The sequence below is a fragment of the Rutidosis leptorrhynchoides genome, chromosome 5, assembly GCF_046630445.1.
Source record: "Rutidosis leptorrhynchoides isolate AG116_Rl617_1_P2 chromosome 5, CSIRO_AGI_Rlap_v1, whole genome shotgun sequence".
In the NCBI taxonomy this organism is placed as follows: Eukaryota; Viridiplantae; Streptophyta; class Magnoliopsida; order Asterales; family Asteraceae; genus Rutidosis; species Rutidosis leptorrhynchoides.
Window position 1 is genome coordinate 146,958,180 of NC_092337.1, and position 14,781 is coordinate 146,972,960.

A 14,781-nucleotide genomic window follows, 5' to 3' on the forward strand; every position below is an offset into this window, starting at 1 on the left:
TCAAAGTTTTCTTTGGCTCACGCGAAGGGATGTCACTCATGACTCAACATTCCAACATCAACTATCTAAGTTTGATCACATTTCCTGACCATATGAGGTGATATTGAAGTGGAAGTATAAAATAGTGAAATATAATGACGCATGGCCGACGTGATTATATTACGGTAATTCATATAGAAATTACAATATCATGACATATGGAATAGAAAGTGAATCAAAGAAAAAAAAAAAAAAAAATTCCAAGCCATTCATTCAAAAAAAAAAAAAAAAAAAAAATCTCAATGTTATTACATGAAGGGTAATTAACATCTGATTTATAAATATACGAAGAGATCGTTACGATCAAACTATCTATCTCATACCCATGAGTAGATTAACAAATTTCCCTATGCCATAAAAGTTGTAAAGCTTGCATTCTTTCTTTTTTTCTTAAACAACTTATCTCTTTGACGCTTAATTATCACATCCCCGCTGGAAGGAAGGATGCATGTTCTTAAGTGACTTGAAGTGACACCCCCGAAACTTCTTCGAAGCATGCCTCATGTTATCTGCAATTACGCTCCTAGTGTAGATTTTCATAAACCCATTAGGAAACCCACCTAAGATAAGCGACAACCACTCGCAAGATTTTCATTTGAATATTCAAACGAAGATATTATAAACACCACATTCACTATCACGTTCTCATACTCTACCATTCATATTTCACTTGTCAGCAACAGCTTCACACATGAACATTTGAATTCCAAGAACTTATAATAGTCATTAACCACATTTAAATTCAATGGTTTTCATTAACTCGTAACATTTTTGCTTAAATATCCCCCAAATTTTCAAAAATAATTCACTCGATCTTCATCGATCTTTTTCCAACTCGTAACCTCCGAAATATGAAAATTCTGTTACCAAAATTTTACACACACTATTTTACTGTGCGATCCTCTCGAAATTTTATAAATTTATTTACTACCATTCGTGCAAATATTATAAATCGCATATGTTTATATAATGAATAAAATTTAGCTTTACAAATCAATTATTTTATTCAAAAAGATATTTTACGTAAAATAGTACATGTTGTACCTAACTCTAGTTATACTAAGAACTTCGTTCCTTTTAAAATTGTCACCCTAATCGACTCAAACTTCTATAAAATTTTTCATTGCTTGTTTATATAAAAATTTTCGTGTTATTCCACACCACATATTAATCACAATTCCTCTCATCCTCTGAAACTTATCATTAAGTTCATCATTCGAAAATCTATGTTCTCAGTAACTTTTTCCTTTGTAAGGTTGACCGTTGAGAAAATTTTACTTCTGATATCTCACGACTACACCACAACAACCTCGTAAAACGTCAATTCTATGATTTAACATCTTTTTGGCACAATAAAACATTTCTCGGATATTTCCTTACCCGGTGTAAACTATTCTTTGTAGCCAACGATTCACATTTATTTTCATCCGCACTTAAACTCATAAGAGAATGATAGACCGACTCGCCATCTGTGCGAGAACGACTTTCTCATTAAGAGATCACACTGTTTCGTGCAGTTTCCTATCAGAAATATAATTTATGATCCTCGCTATCCTCTCTAAAGGAGTTACCTTAAAAGATTATGGTGTTTATGTGTTTACACTAAACATTTCTTCCTCACTAATTACAACTAGATGTTATCCTAGTCAAGTTTCGACCTCGGTTTCAACATATAGCAGATGTGCTTTCAAAAACTCTTTCCAAGGGTAAGTTCGCATGTATTATGATCTTTCATTAATCTTTCATACCATTCTGAGGGCATTTTAGTAATTATGGCATGCTTTGCATATAAGCCTGATTAGTGACTCCTCAGCTGGAATGTCGTTTCGTCTATTCACATTAGATATTTCTTGAAAACCAAAGGTATCATATCTATGGTTATCTTCCGGAATTTGAAGTCGGTACCATCTCTAACAAACACAAGTCATGCATCAAACTACATGGCTGTGGTCTCCAAGTACTTCTCTCTGATTGTCCGCCCTAATGGCGACATAAACGCTCAAGGTTTCAAATAAACTTAGTAATGTTCGTTGCACACTTCAAGTGTCCAACTTACTGAAATGCTTGTACGGCTAAAATATCACAATCCCTTTTAGGGAAACTTAGTTAGATGGCACTCATGTTATCCCTTTTAATTACCTCCGCATTGATAATAAAATGCACTACATAGAAGAACCTGTAGAAGTTGTGGATCGTGAGATCCAAACGCTTGAAACTACACAACAGTTCCTATTGTCAAAATCTGTTGGAATTCACGTAGAGGCCCCTAGTATACCTGGGAACGTGAAGACCAAATGAGACGAAAATATCCCCATCTCTGCTCAACCGCAGATGCATCCGAGTAGTCTACCTAAAACTTCGGGACGAAGTTTTTATTAACGGGGAGGTACTATAACAACCCTCACTTTTCCATTCTGAATTTACCAAATTACCCTTAAGGTTTCAATGTCATACTCTGTGTATTAGCATTAGGATTGTTATCCGGATAAAAAAAAAAAGTAATTGATACTAAAATCCTAATATTAGTTAAAACCCTAATACCATTTAATATTAAATAATAAACCCTAACCATAATACTAAATTAATAAAATAAACTACATGTAATAACCTTAAATGGTGACATATATAAAATTTAAAAACTAATTAGAAGTAGATTTAAATTAATAAAGTTAGGGACAAATAATGTAAATTAAATTAATAAAATGTATTTATATAAATGTACCCTAATTATTAAAAATATATAATATATATATAAATAAATACTAAAATTTCGAAATAAAATAAAAAATATATAAATAAACTTATAAAATAAATTTCGGATAAATAAAAAAAAATAAATAAAATAATAAAGGAAACAACTTAACCACTAAGCTAACCACTAATCCTAATTTAATCTTAATACTAATCTTGATCTCCAAGTAGTTATAATGTGATTAGGATTCACAAACTCAATTATAAAAAGGCCATTAGTTTTAACTTTCTTCATTCACAAAAAAGAGAGTCATTCACGTACTTGAAACTCCCTCCTTTTCCCTTGTTTCATTCGGCAGTTTGGTGAACCCTCTCCACCAATCTAGTTGACTTCCAACCTCCCAAAAACAACCCTCAATCGCCACCATCTAGCTACGGTTTACTGCAGCCTTCTGCAGTCGACTTCAGCCCCACAAAAGCAGCGTTATCGTCACTTTTTTGCTGCTATAGCAGCCCACCAAACCGCCCTCATGCAGCTCTTTTGTTGCTGTGCAGTTTCGCCACCACCAACAGCCCTTCCTGCTGTATCTGTGCAACGAAAACAGCCCCTAAATTGTTGCTGCTGTTTGTGATTGAAGGTAACCCAAAACAGTCCCTATCACCACCCTACTGCAGTCTCTTTTGAAGCTGCTGCTGTCCGTCGAAACCACCCCCACAGCCGCCACCCTACAACTGTTTTTGGTGACTGAAAACACCATCGAAACACCACCTAAACCGCCCCTAATCTGCTGTTCCTGTTTGCTGTTTCTGCACGTCCAAAAGAGCCCACAAACTCGCCCAGATTGAGCTACTGCAGCTGCGTTTCCTGCTGCCTTTTTTGCAGCTCTTGTTCGCCACTTTTGCTGCTGTTTTTACAGCTGTGAAACGCCATTAAATATCACCCAGAACCGCCCCAAAACAGCCCCAAAATTCCTGTGTTACTGCTCTTTTTTTGCTGTGTTTCTGCGTGACCAAAAGAGGCCACGAACTCGCTCGTTTTGACACCTTTGCTGCTGAGTTTTCTGCTCCTGTTTCGGGTCATCAAAACAACCTTTGTTTCTTGCTCTAACACACGTTGAGGTATCCCTAAGATCCTAGTTAATTATACTTTTTACTTTAGTTTTAAATCCTTTATATTATTAATTATAAATGTAAACATGAATACTTAAACATGAACATAAAACATTAAGAACTATGAATATGTTATGATTGTGTAAAAAAAAAAAGAGATAAAAGATGGTATTGCATGCATGCATGCACACATAAAGTAAATTATAAATGTATTATGGTGTAATTAAGATGATAATTATGATTAGTAAGATTTCATATGCAAGAGTAAATAAGATAATGATTTTGATGATTAGAAGTATCAAGTGAGGTTAGTTAATGTTATGATTAAGTTAAGTATGACTAGTAGGATGATGATTATGATATATGTATTAAGATAAAAAAATATAATAGTTAAATGCACTTGTTTGATCTAATAAACCTTGAAGATGATAAAATACCTTGTTAATGAAAATATAAAACTTATCTAACCAAATATATACTAGTAATTATTAAGTATAATATTGATGGATAGTTTGAAAAAGGGATAAGATTTATATAAATTATTATTATCTAGTAAAGTTATTAATTATAATAAAAAGTATATGTATATGTAACATGTAGGTATGGATATATATATATATGTAACATATAATGATAAGATTATATAACGCTTGATTAAAGAATAATAATACTATTATTATAATTTATACACTTATCTATATAGTAACACTTAAGTACACTAAGTATATTATCACTTATATAAATATAATTTTTCTCGAGAACGGTCACTGTTAATATAGTTTGCTATATTAATAAACAAACTTTATGTCTATTAGACATTAACTAATCAAACATAATATCTCTAGGTTGAGATCTCCGTGTTCAACACTCCGATCATATAACTTGCGTGGAATATCTATCTTCTATTAAGGTGAACTTCATAGCCCATCTTTTTACTATTTCTTAACTGTTTTATAACTTTGGGGTGAGACACATGCTTGCTTTCAAACTGTTTTACACTTAGACGCAAGTACTCAAACTTTATTCTGATTAGTTCAAATTGTGCTAACATGCTTTGATTCATGCTAAATCCCTACCATGATATCATTAATTGCTACGTATAAAGGCAAGCTTAGTTATTGTGAATAGCGCTATTGAGGGTGACGTCTCTATCCGGATGACCGTTGGTCTATGGATACATAATAATGATGCACGACACGAACATGATGTGTTTAGGGTAACTTACGGTTAGTATCGATATCATATACACCAGCACTACTACCGAACTGATTAAACTTTATAATTAAATCTTGTGGTCTAAAAACTTGGTTATTATTGATAAACCTATGTTGTTCACTCAACTATTTTTGGTTGACACTTTAATCATGTTTTGTCTCAAGTGAAGATTGCTAAAGATTAGTTGCTATTTGGACTTTGCTGCTTTTGGAGTCCTCATTTATACATTCATATTATTGCATTAAAACATTTATTGTAATGACTTAATACTTTTCGCCGCTTTAATACATTGGTTTAATTAAAACGTCTCATATAGAGTCGTTCTCGTTTATAAATACTTGTGTTGTGATATTGTGAAGTCATATTTTCCTGGCCCTATTTGGGGGTAAGACAGATTCTCTAAGAACCACCCATACTTTAAAGAACTTTAACATGTCTTCTCTCTATGGTACACTTTAGAATCATGAGAAGGCAGAAGCTAAACTTGAAAGAAAACTTTAAGTCTGCCCCCACCACTTCAAAATCTTCTAAAACAGATGATACTGCTCTTATTGCTGCTGCTAAAAAGAAAGCTCAAAAATCTTTACTGGTTCAAAAGTTGATAGCAGAAGAAGAATTAGCTGAAGACGATGTGGAGAGTGGTACTGGGTCTGAAGAAAGCAGTGATGATGAGGATGATGTGAAAGGGTTTGCTGAATGTATGGCTTTGCTGGCTAGGCAGTTCAAAAGGTTCAATCGTAATAGAACCAGCATGTCATACAAAGGGAGTAAGAAGCCAAGTGCGAGGTATAGTAGCAAATCAGTTAAAGCTCCTAAATCCGAGTGTTACAATTATGGGAAGGTTGGACATTTTGCTGCTGAATGCATGTCCAGGAAACCTTCAAATTCACATGCTAATTCCTTCTCAAAAGCTGATAAGTACAAAAACAAGTACAAAGCTATGAAGGCTCAGATGAAGGAAAGTGCAAAGACTGATAAGAAGAAAAAGAAGCCAAAAAAGGTTCTAGTTGCTGAGCATCATGACTGGGATGAAACTAGCTCTTCTTCATCTTCTAACAGTGATACTGATGATGATGATGCTAGTTATGCTTCTGGTAAAAAGCTTTGTTTGATGGCCAAGGAGGTCGAGGAGTCTGATGAGGATGATAATGGTAGTACATTTGTGACTGATATGAGGGAAGCTGACCTAAAAAAGGATTCACCTTAATGGAAATATGAAATGTTGTATAAGGTTGATAATTTTTGAACTTATACTGATGATGAAAAAGCTAAAATGTTTGACTACCTAAGAGTTGATCTATGTAGAGGCAGTAAACGTGAAGAAATTTTGAAAAATGATAATAAATCTTTAAATGAAAAACTTAAAGGCTAAACCGATGAAATTAAAATCTTGAAGGTTTAAATTTCAAATCTTGAAAAACAAAATTTTGCTTTAAAGTCTCTTCACGCTGAGGCAGCAGATGTTAAGAACTAGCTAAACGATCTCAAAAAGGTTGTTGCCTCATGGTGTACATCTGCTCAACGCACAGCTAAATGTGTAAATGAGCAGGTGCCTGCCCAAGTTGAAGCCTTCTTCGCTGGTGACTATGCTGCTGCTGCTCTTGCAGAAGTTACTTTTATGGACACCATTCTTGAAACTGATCCTGAAGCTGTCTTGCCAAATACTTTTGCTAAGATAGTTAAGGGTAAAAAGGTCTTAACAAATAAGTTTATCAGACCTACAGAGACCTCACCACCGTCCATAAAAGAAATCTTGGAGAGTGAAGTAAAAGCTAAGGAAACCAGTATTTCAATTGATGAAACAACTGATCCCTTAAACATTTACTATATGACTCCCAAAGAAAGACAAATCAAGAAGGAAATAACTGAGAATAACAAGAAAAATCTAAAGTTAGTTAAACCTTCTAGCTGTCTGACTGCTGAGCCTATTGCTGAAAGTCATACTGGCCAATCAGTAACTGCAGACAAACCAGCAAATCTTGATGCTGGGAAGTCTAAAGTGACTCCTGCTGGTCAACCAGCAGCTGAAGATAAACCAGTAACTTCCTACACTGGTAAGTCAAAATCCAAAGGTAAAGCAGTAAATCGTGTTAATGGTACTGGTTCCAAGCCAAAAGCTGCCCATAAGAGAAAAGCTAAAACAGTAGAGTTAGGTACTGAAACATCTATTGTTGAGTTACTGACTGTGAAGCTCGACCCGCTGCTACTGGCAGTCACCCAAAGCCAGCAGCAGAACCAGTCACCCAGTACTTCTACTGCAAACCAGCTACCGAGACTAAAAGTGAGAAAATGCTACAAATGTGGCAGCAAAGCTCACTTGTCCCACCAATGTACCTATGTTATGAACCCCAAGGCTGCTACCCTACAAACCAACCAAGCAGTAAGGAAGAAAGCATCAAAGATGACTCTTCCAGAACCCATCCTTGGATGGGTTCCCAAAAAGAACTAATCTCTTAGCTACTGTGCAGGGCATTCAAAATAATCAAATCTGGTATCTTGATAGTGGATGTTTGAGACATATGACCGGATGTAAGTCCCTGCTAATGAACTATCAAGAAAAGGATGGTCCAGTTGTTTCATATGGAGATAATTCGTTGGGTTACACAAAGGGTTTTGGTACTTTAACAAATGGGAATGTTACTTTTTCAAATGTAGCATATGTCGTTGGGCTTAAACACAACTTACTCAGCATAAGCCAACTGACAAGCAAAAGTAAGATAGTCCAATTCAGAAGGAAGATTGGCACTATTTTTGATAAGACAGGGAAGCCACTGCTGACAGCTAAAAGGCATGAGAACATGTATTAAATTGTATGAACACAGCAGTCACAACAACTGATACTTGTTTTTATTCAAAGGTGGTAGACAACCTCAAGTGGTTATGGCACAAGAGACTCACATCTCCACTTTAAATATATTCACAAATTATCTAGTAAAAGTTTGGTGTCTGGGCTACCCACAATGTCTTATGTGAAGGACACACTGTGTCCTGGATGTGAAAAAGGTAAGTATCACCATGCCTCATTCAAATCAAAGCAGATTTCATCTGTTGAGAAACCATTTCACCTACTTCATATGGATCTTTTTAGTCCTGTTAATATATCCAGCTGTAGTGGGAAGAAGTATACGCTGGTGATGGTTAATGAATACTCCAGATTCACTTGGGTATTCTTTTTGAAGCAAAAGAGTGAAGCTGCTGATGAAATTATCAACTTTATCAAAAGAATGAAACTATTGAATGAGCAACTGGTGAAGCAACTTAGAAGTGATCATGGTACAGAAATCAGAAATGCTACACTGGTAGAATTTTGTGCTGACAAAGGTATTTCACAGAACTTTTCTGCTGTGAGAACACCTCAACAGAATGGTGTTGCAGAAAGAAGAAACAAAACTCTCATTGAAGCAGCAAGATCTATGTTGGCTGAGTCTGGGTTGAAAAACTCATACTGGGCAGAAGCTGTGAACACTGCTTGTTTTACACAGAATAGATCTTTAATAGTGAAAAAACATCAGAAAACTGCTTATGAAGTTCTCAAAGGCAGAAGACCCTCAATCTCATTTCTTCATGTATTTGGCACTCCCTGTTTCATTCTAAACAATAGGGAACAGCTAGGCAAGTTTGATGCTAAGGCTGATGAAGGTATATTTCTCGGATATTCCAACATGTCAAAGGCATATAGGATTTTCAATAAAAGAAGGGGTTGTTTTGAAGAATCCATTAATGTTACATTTGATGAAACTGCCCCTACTTCATCTTCTGGTTAAGAAGATGAGGAGTTACTGTTTGAAGAATCTACTCAGCAAGCTCTAGATGATGAAGAAGAACTAGCAGCAAATCCCTCACCAATCCATGTTGCTGGGTTCTTTGATGATGAGATGGAACACTCTGTTCCATCTTTGTCTAAACTAAGTAGGCCTACTAGCTCTACTGAAGTTTTACAACTTGAGCATAGGTCTACTGATTATGAAGGATCACAAGCTGGTACTGGTTACACTCATAATGAATAGCTGTCTTCCACTGCTGCTCATACCTCTGAACCAGCTGATGATCAAGATGCTGTATGTTCCACAACAAGCTCACCTGTTCATAACACTAGATGGATAAAGGAGCATCCAATTGAACAAGTTATTGGTAATCTGGCTAGTGGTGTTAAAACAAGAAGACATGCAACTAGCAATTTTTGTAAGCATGTGAACTTTGTATCTATCATTGAACCTACATGTCCTGAAGAAGCAATCAAAGATCTAAGCTGGGCAGGAGCTATGCAAGAAGAGATCTCCCAATTTGATAGGAATAAGGTTTGGACATTGGTACCTAAACCCGATGATGAAACGAAGAAGATCATTGGTACCAAATGGATTTTCAAGAATAAGATGGATGAAAATGGGATTGTGATCAGAAATAAAGCTAGATTGGTAGCTCAGGGTTTCAAACAGGAAGAAAGATTAGATTATGGAGAGACATATGCACCAGTGGCTAGGATGGAAGCTATTAGATTGTTCTTGGCATATGCTACTAAGATGAACTTTAGGGTATTCCAGATGGATGTTAAGTCTGCATTTCTAAATGAGAATCTGCAAGAAAAAGTCTATGTCAAACAGCCTCCTGGTTTTGTAAGCAGTAAATATCCAGACCATGTCTACAAGTTAGACAAAGCTCTATATGGCCTAAAACAGGCACCAAGAGCATGGTATGAGACACTTCATGTGTATCTCACTGGTATAGGTTTTAAAGTTTGAACAAATGATACCACTATAATCTCAAAGGGGATAGATGGTGATCTCGTGCTAGTACATATATACGTGGATGATATTATTTATAGATCTAAAAATGAACAACATTGTCAAGATTTTTTAAAACTTATGTCAAAGACGTATGAAATGAGTTTACAAAGAGTTTTGCAATACTTTTTAGGATTGCAAATTAAACAACTTGATGATGGAACTTTTATAAGTCAAGATAAATTTATCAAAGATATGTTAAAGAAATTTGGTCTGACCTGTTTAAAAGATATAGGGACTCCAATGGCAGCATCTATCAAAATAGATGCTGATCCCAATGGTGAACCAGTCAATATCACTGAGTATAGAGGTATGATTAGGTCCCTACTTTATCTCACAGCCAGCAGACCGGATATTATGTTTGCCACATGTCTCTGTGCCAGATATCAAATTGATCCTAAAGAGTCACATTTGCTAGCAGTAAAAAGGATATTTAGGTATCTGAAAGGTACTGCTAAACGTGGTCTTTGGTATCCCAAAGACCATGATTTTGAGCTAATTGGGTATTCATATGCTGACTTTGCAGGGTGTAAAATAGACAGGAAAAGTACTACTGGTGGTTGCCAGTTACTGGGTGGTAGGCTAGTCAGCTGGATGAGCAAAAAGCAAAATACTGTGTCCACATCTACTGCTGAGGTAGAATATGTTTCTGCTGGTAGCTGTACTACTCAAGTACTATGGATACAAAGCCAGCTGAAGGACTATAGTGTTCATGTTACAAAAACTCCAATCTACTGTGACAACACCAATGCAATTGCTATTACCAACAATCATGTGATGCATTCAAGGACTAAGCACATTGATGTTCGATATCACTTCATAAGGGATCATGTTCAAAAAGGAGATGTGGAGCTACATTTTATTTCAATGGACCAGCAGTTAGCAGATCTCTTTACAAAGCCCTTAGATGAGAAACGTGTTAACTATCTCATCTATGAGCTGGGTATGCTTGAACTATAAAATAAAAGACAATTTTGTTGGTGTGCTGGTTCTACAACATGTAGAGCAAACCAGTAAGTCACAAATTCTTTGCTTAATGCCTACATGTCAAACTATCAGCAAAACAAGATCTTTTATGTCATGTATATACAATGCATATAATGAAGTAATAAATAGCTCACAACATTAAATCGATACCTTAAAACTGAAATTCATTTACTCCCAATGATTTAAATTAAATTCATGACATATTAAATGTAACAAAGAATTTTTGTATTTAATATTAATACAAACTTTATTTTGTGGTCTTTAACTTCATTTTGAATTAATACCTGCTGCATTTAATGCTTAATGAGAGGTATGAGTGCTCAAGCCAATTATACGTCATGTCAACAGTTTGTGTTCCCTCGAAAACATGCCAGTCTGTCAAATCTGCCCACGCGCCTGCAGATGACAGTTGTCATTTTTCTCTCTCCTGCACTTTTTCCACCAATCTAAAATGTTAAATAAGGCGATCCATCTCTCATAATAACCTTCAGTTATTAACTCTTAAATTTACCTTTCTCTCTCAAAAATCCCCAAATCTTCAAAACATCCAACCATTCATCTTTTCAATTCATCAATAGCAGACCAACAACAATCACCACCCATCGAGAACCAACCTGAGGAATAACAGCAGCAACAATAATAAGTTGAGGAAGCTCAACCAGAACAATAACCTCCACCGGCACAGGAGGAACAGATTGAACAGGCATCATTGTTCAATCTTCATCCAAGCCTTGTTAAGGCTGCTAATGCACCATCACATGATCTTATTCGCCTATCTAGAGGCAATGTTGCACACGCTCTCTCCATCCCAAAGTCTAAAGCCAACATGGGCTATGAGACTTTGATCGACTACATCAGGCGATGCCCTTTGGCAAGATCAATCACCGGAGTTCCTTCTCGACTTTATCCAGCCTGCTTAGGCAGATTCTGGTATACTGCTACCATGGCCACCACTCAAACGAATGCTCCATGTATTCGTGGCATGGTTACAGAAACCCTAACTTCTCTATCACCGTTGATTCTATTCGACGTGCTCTTCAATTGTCCGGCAGACCATTTGTTGATTCACCAAAAAGTGATGATTTAAGGAGGCAAGTGCTGGAAACTATTGGGTATACTGGTCCAATTGCTCATACGCCATTAAGGAAGCACATGACACCGTTATGGTACTATTTCTTTGCACTGCTTACCCAGTGCATCAGCCAGAAGTCCGGTAGCTTTGATCAATGCTCAGATTTTGAGCTAAAGATGGGTCATGGGCTACTGTTCAATAGAAACATCGATTATGCTGCTGAAATCTACTTGAGGTTAAGGGAAATGGTGCTAGCACCAAAAAGAACTCATTTGATCCCCTTTCCAAGATTCTTAAGCTTGTTGTTTGAAAACGAGCTGGGTGATGCTTACTAGCAAATTACTGATGAATGTTTTGACCTTCCATTGAAACAAAGGGGGATGACGAAGGCAGCACCAATTGCTCCATATGCTGCCTTGATGCCAGCAATGCTCGAGTATCTAGCTGCTCAAGGTAGAGTTTCCCAATCGACTGCCTCTGGTAGTAAACCAGCTGAGAGGGAGGGACCAACTACCTCAACTAGAACAGCCAGCTGTCTCAGATACTGATAAAGCAGTAGTTGTATTAGAATCTAGTGCTCTGTGATAATAAAGAACAGCCCTAGTCTTATATACTGACTACCCACTTCTAGTGTTGGAATCCATTGCTCATCTATTTCTTAGTAACAGGCAAATCCAAATGCGCAAAAGTTGGCTCCAAGCATACCACAGGGGAGATTGCCCCAGTCTCAACTGCTGCTTCTGAAAAGAATGCTGCTATGGAACCTGGTGCATCTCTAGACCAAACAGCAGAAATTTCTACCTTAATTCAAAATATTTTAAATGCTGACTTGAAAAATAAAAGTGGAGTTAAGGGTATCACCTTAGCTCCCAAGCTGACTGGTTTTAAAACTACTGTTAAGAAGAGCAGCAACCCATATTCTTCTAACCAGGCACTTCCACATTTTTTAAAATTATACTTCAAGAAATATCCTCTGCTGATAGTACAACCAGCAGAGAACATAACTGACCCCCAAAGCAGACTTGAGCTATCTCCTCATCGTGTTGAACCAGCTTAGGCTACTGCACAGCCTAAATGTTACTTGGATCATGATAAGAGTCACACTCCTACATCATTACCAGCCAGAACTCTTAGACAATCTGGGTCAACATGTGTTGCCAATGAGTCAGCAGAGTCACAGCTGCACTTACAGACACCTTACTCTGTCTCAATCAAAGGGCTGACTAAATCACCAGTCTGTCCCCAGATACCAACACCAGATGCAATTGTTGAGTCAAATTTATTTGGTTCTACAGTTGTTAACATAAAATGTTCTTTTTTTTCAGTTCTTAGCAGGGCAGATGAACAGGCAGAGGGGGAGCATGAAAGGAATCCTGTTGTGTTTACTGGTTCTGAAACTGGTACTGATGAGCTCTCTGCTTCTGTTGCTGGTGTTGGTACTGCTGATTTTCCTACTAGTGGTGCTGATACTAGTACTGTTGCCTCTACTGCTGTTGATGATATTGGAGCTAGTGTGGTTGCTGGTTCCACTGCTCTTAATGTTAATGAGGAATTAGCTGCTACTGATGCTTCTGCTATTCCTCCTACTATCTCCAGTATTACTACTTTAACTACTAATTCTAAAGTAGTTGATGAGATGATTGTAGAACCTCCTCCTGTACTTGAAGAAGTGATTGAAAATATTGTTAAGGAGGTTCTAGTTTCTGAACCTTCTGGCTCTGTTGGTATTCTGGACGTTGCTGATCTTCAATCGTGACAATTTATTACTATGGATTCTGCTGGTAATCTACATGTTTCTAAGTCATTACCGGATACTTTCTTTAAAGGTGCTACAGATACTGCTTCTTCACCTTCTCCACAGTCACCTGTTGCTACTACTGGTTCAATGGAACCAACTATGGATGCTGGTACCTCCCCTGTTGCTAACACTGACACTACTCAAGCTTCTGTTTCTGGTGAAAAGCCCAAGTATGTGTGCCAGGTACCAGATCTAGATGAAGTTGTGTCCAACTTCATCTACAGAGGAGCTTCTATCACCCCCAAGATTGCCTTGCTAGTGGATCAGCTGACTATTGATCCTCAAAGTGCGTTAGTTTTAGCCAGCAAGTTACCCAAGGAGGAGCTAACTGAACTACTTTCTCAGCTTGATCAACTAGCCCGTGAAGAGGTGTATGAGAGGCTGGCCACACTAGAGCAACCTAATGAGCAGCCATACTACCATTACTTTGGTATGGCTCCTGCTACTTCTCCATGGTTTGGTACATGGAGGCCTCTCAAGTTCATCCATGATCCTACTACTGGTAAGTACATAATGCAGAATATTCCTGATTCGCCAGTACCTTCTGATTCATCAGCCTCTTCCTCATCATCTTCTTCATCTGATGGTGATGCTGATAAAGGTACTGGTAAGGAAGAGCCAGTCAATCATGATAATGTGACAGGCTCTAAGGACAAACTAGTGGATCTCAGTGATGATGATGATAATAATGATACTGCAAAGGATACTCGTGGTTCTAAACCTTTGGGTGAAGGTAAAAATGATGGTGATCATGGTGATGAGTCAGATTCTGACCTTCCACCTCCACCATCCCACTGAGGTACTCATGTTGTAGCTGCTAGTGATCGCCCCTCAACCAATGGATCTGTTCCCTCTGAGGTGGCTGAAGTTTCAACTCTGGCTTTTTATCGTACAGTTACCAGAATCACACCAGATATCCAGAAAACCATCCACGCCACTCTTACTGACTGCATGGCTGAAGCTATTCATAGAGCTGGGTGCATTACAACGTCTACTATTGAGGCCCAGCTCAAACAAGTATGTGCCTTTGCAGATCTAGCAGTTGATGCCATTATCCAACACCATGAAGAGGAGGAGAATTTTAAGAA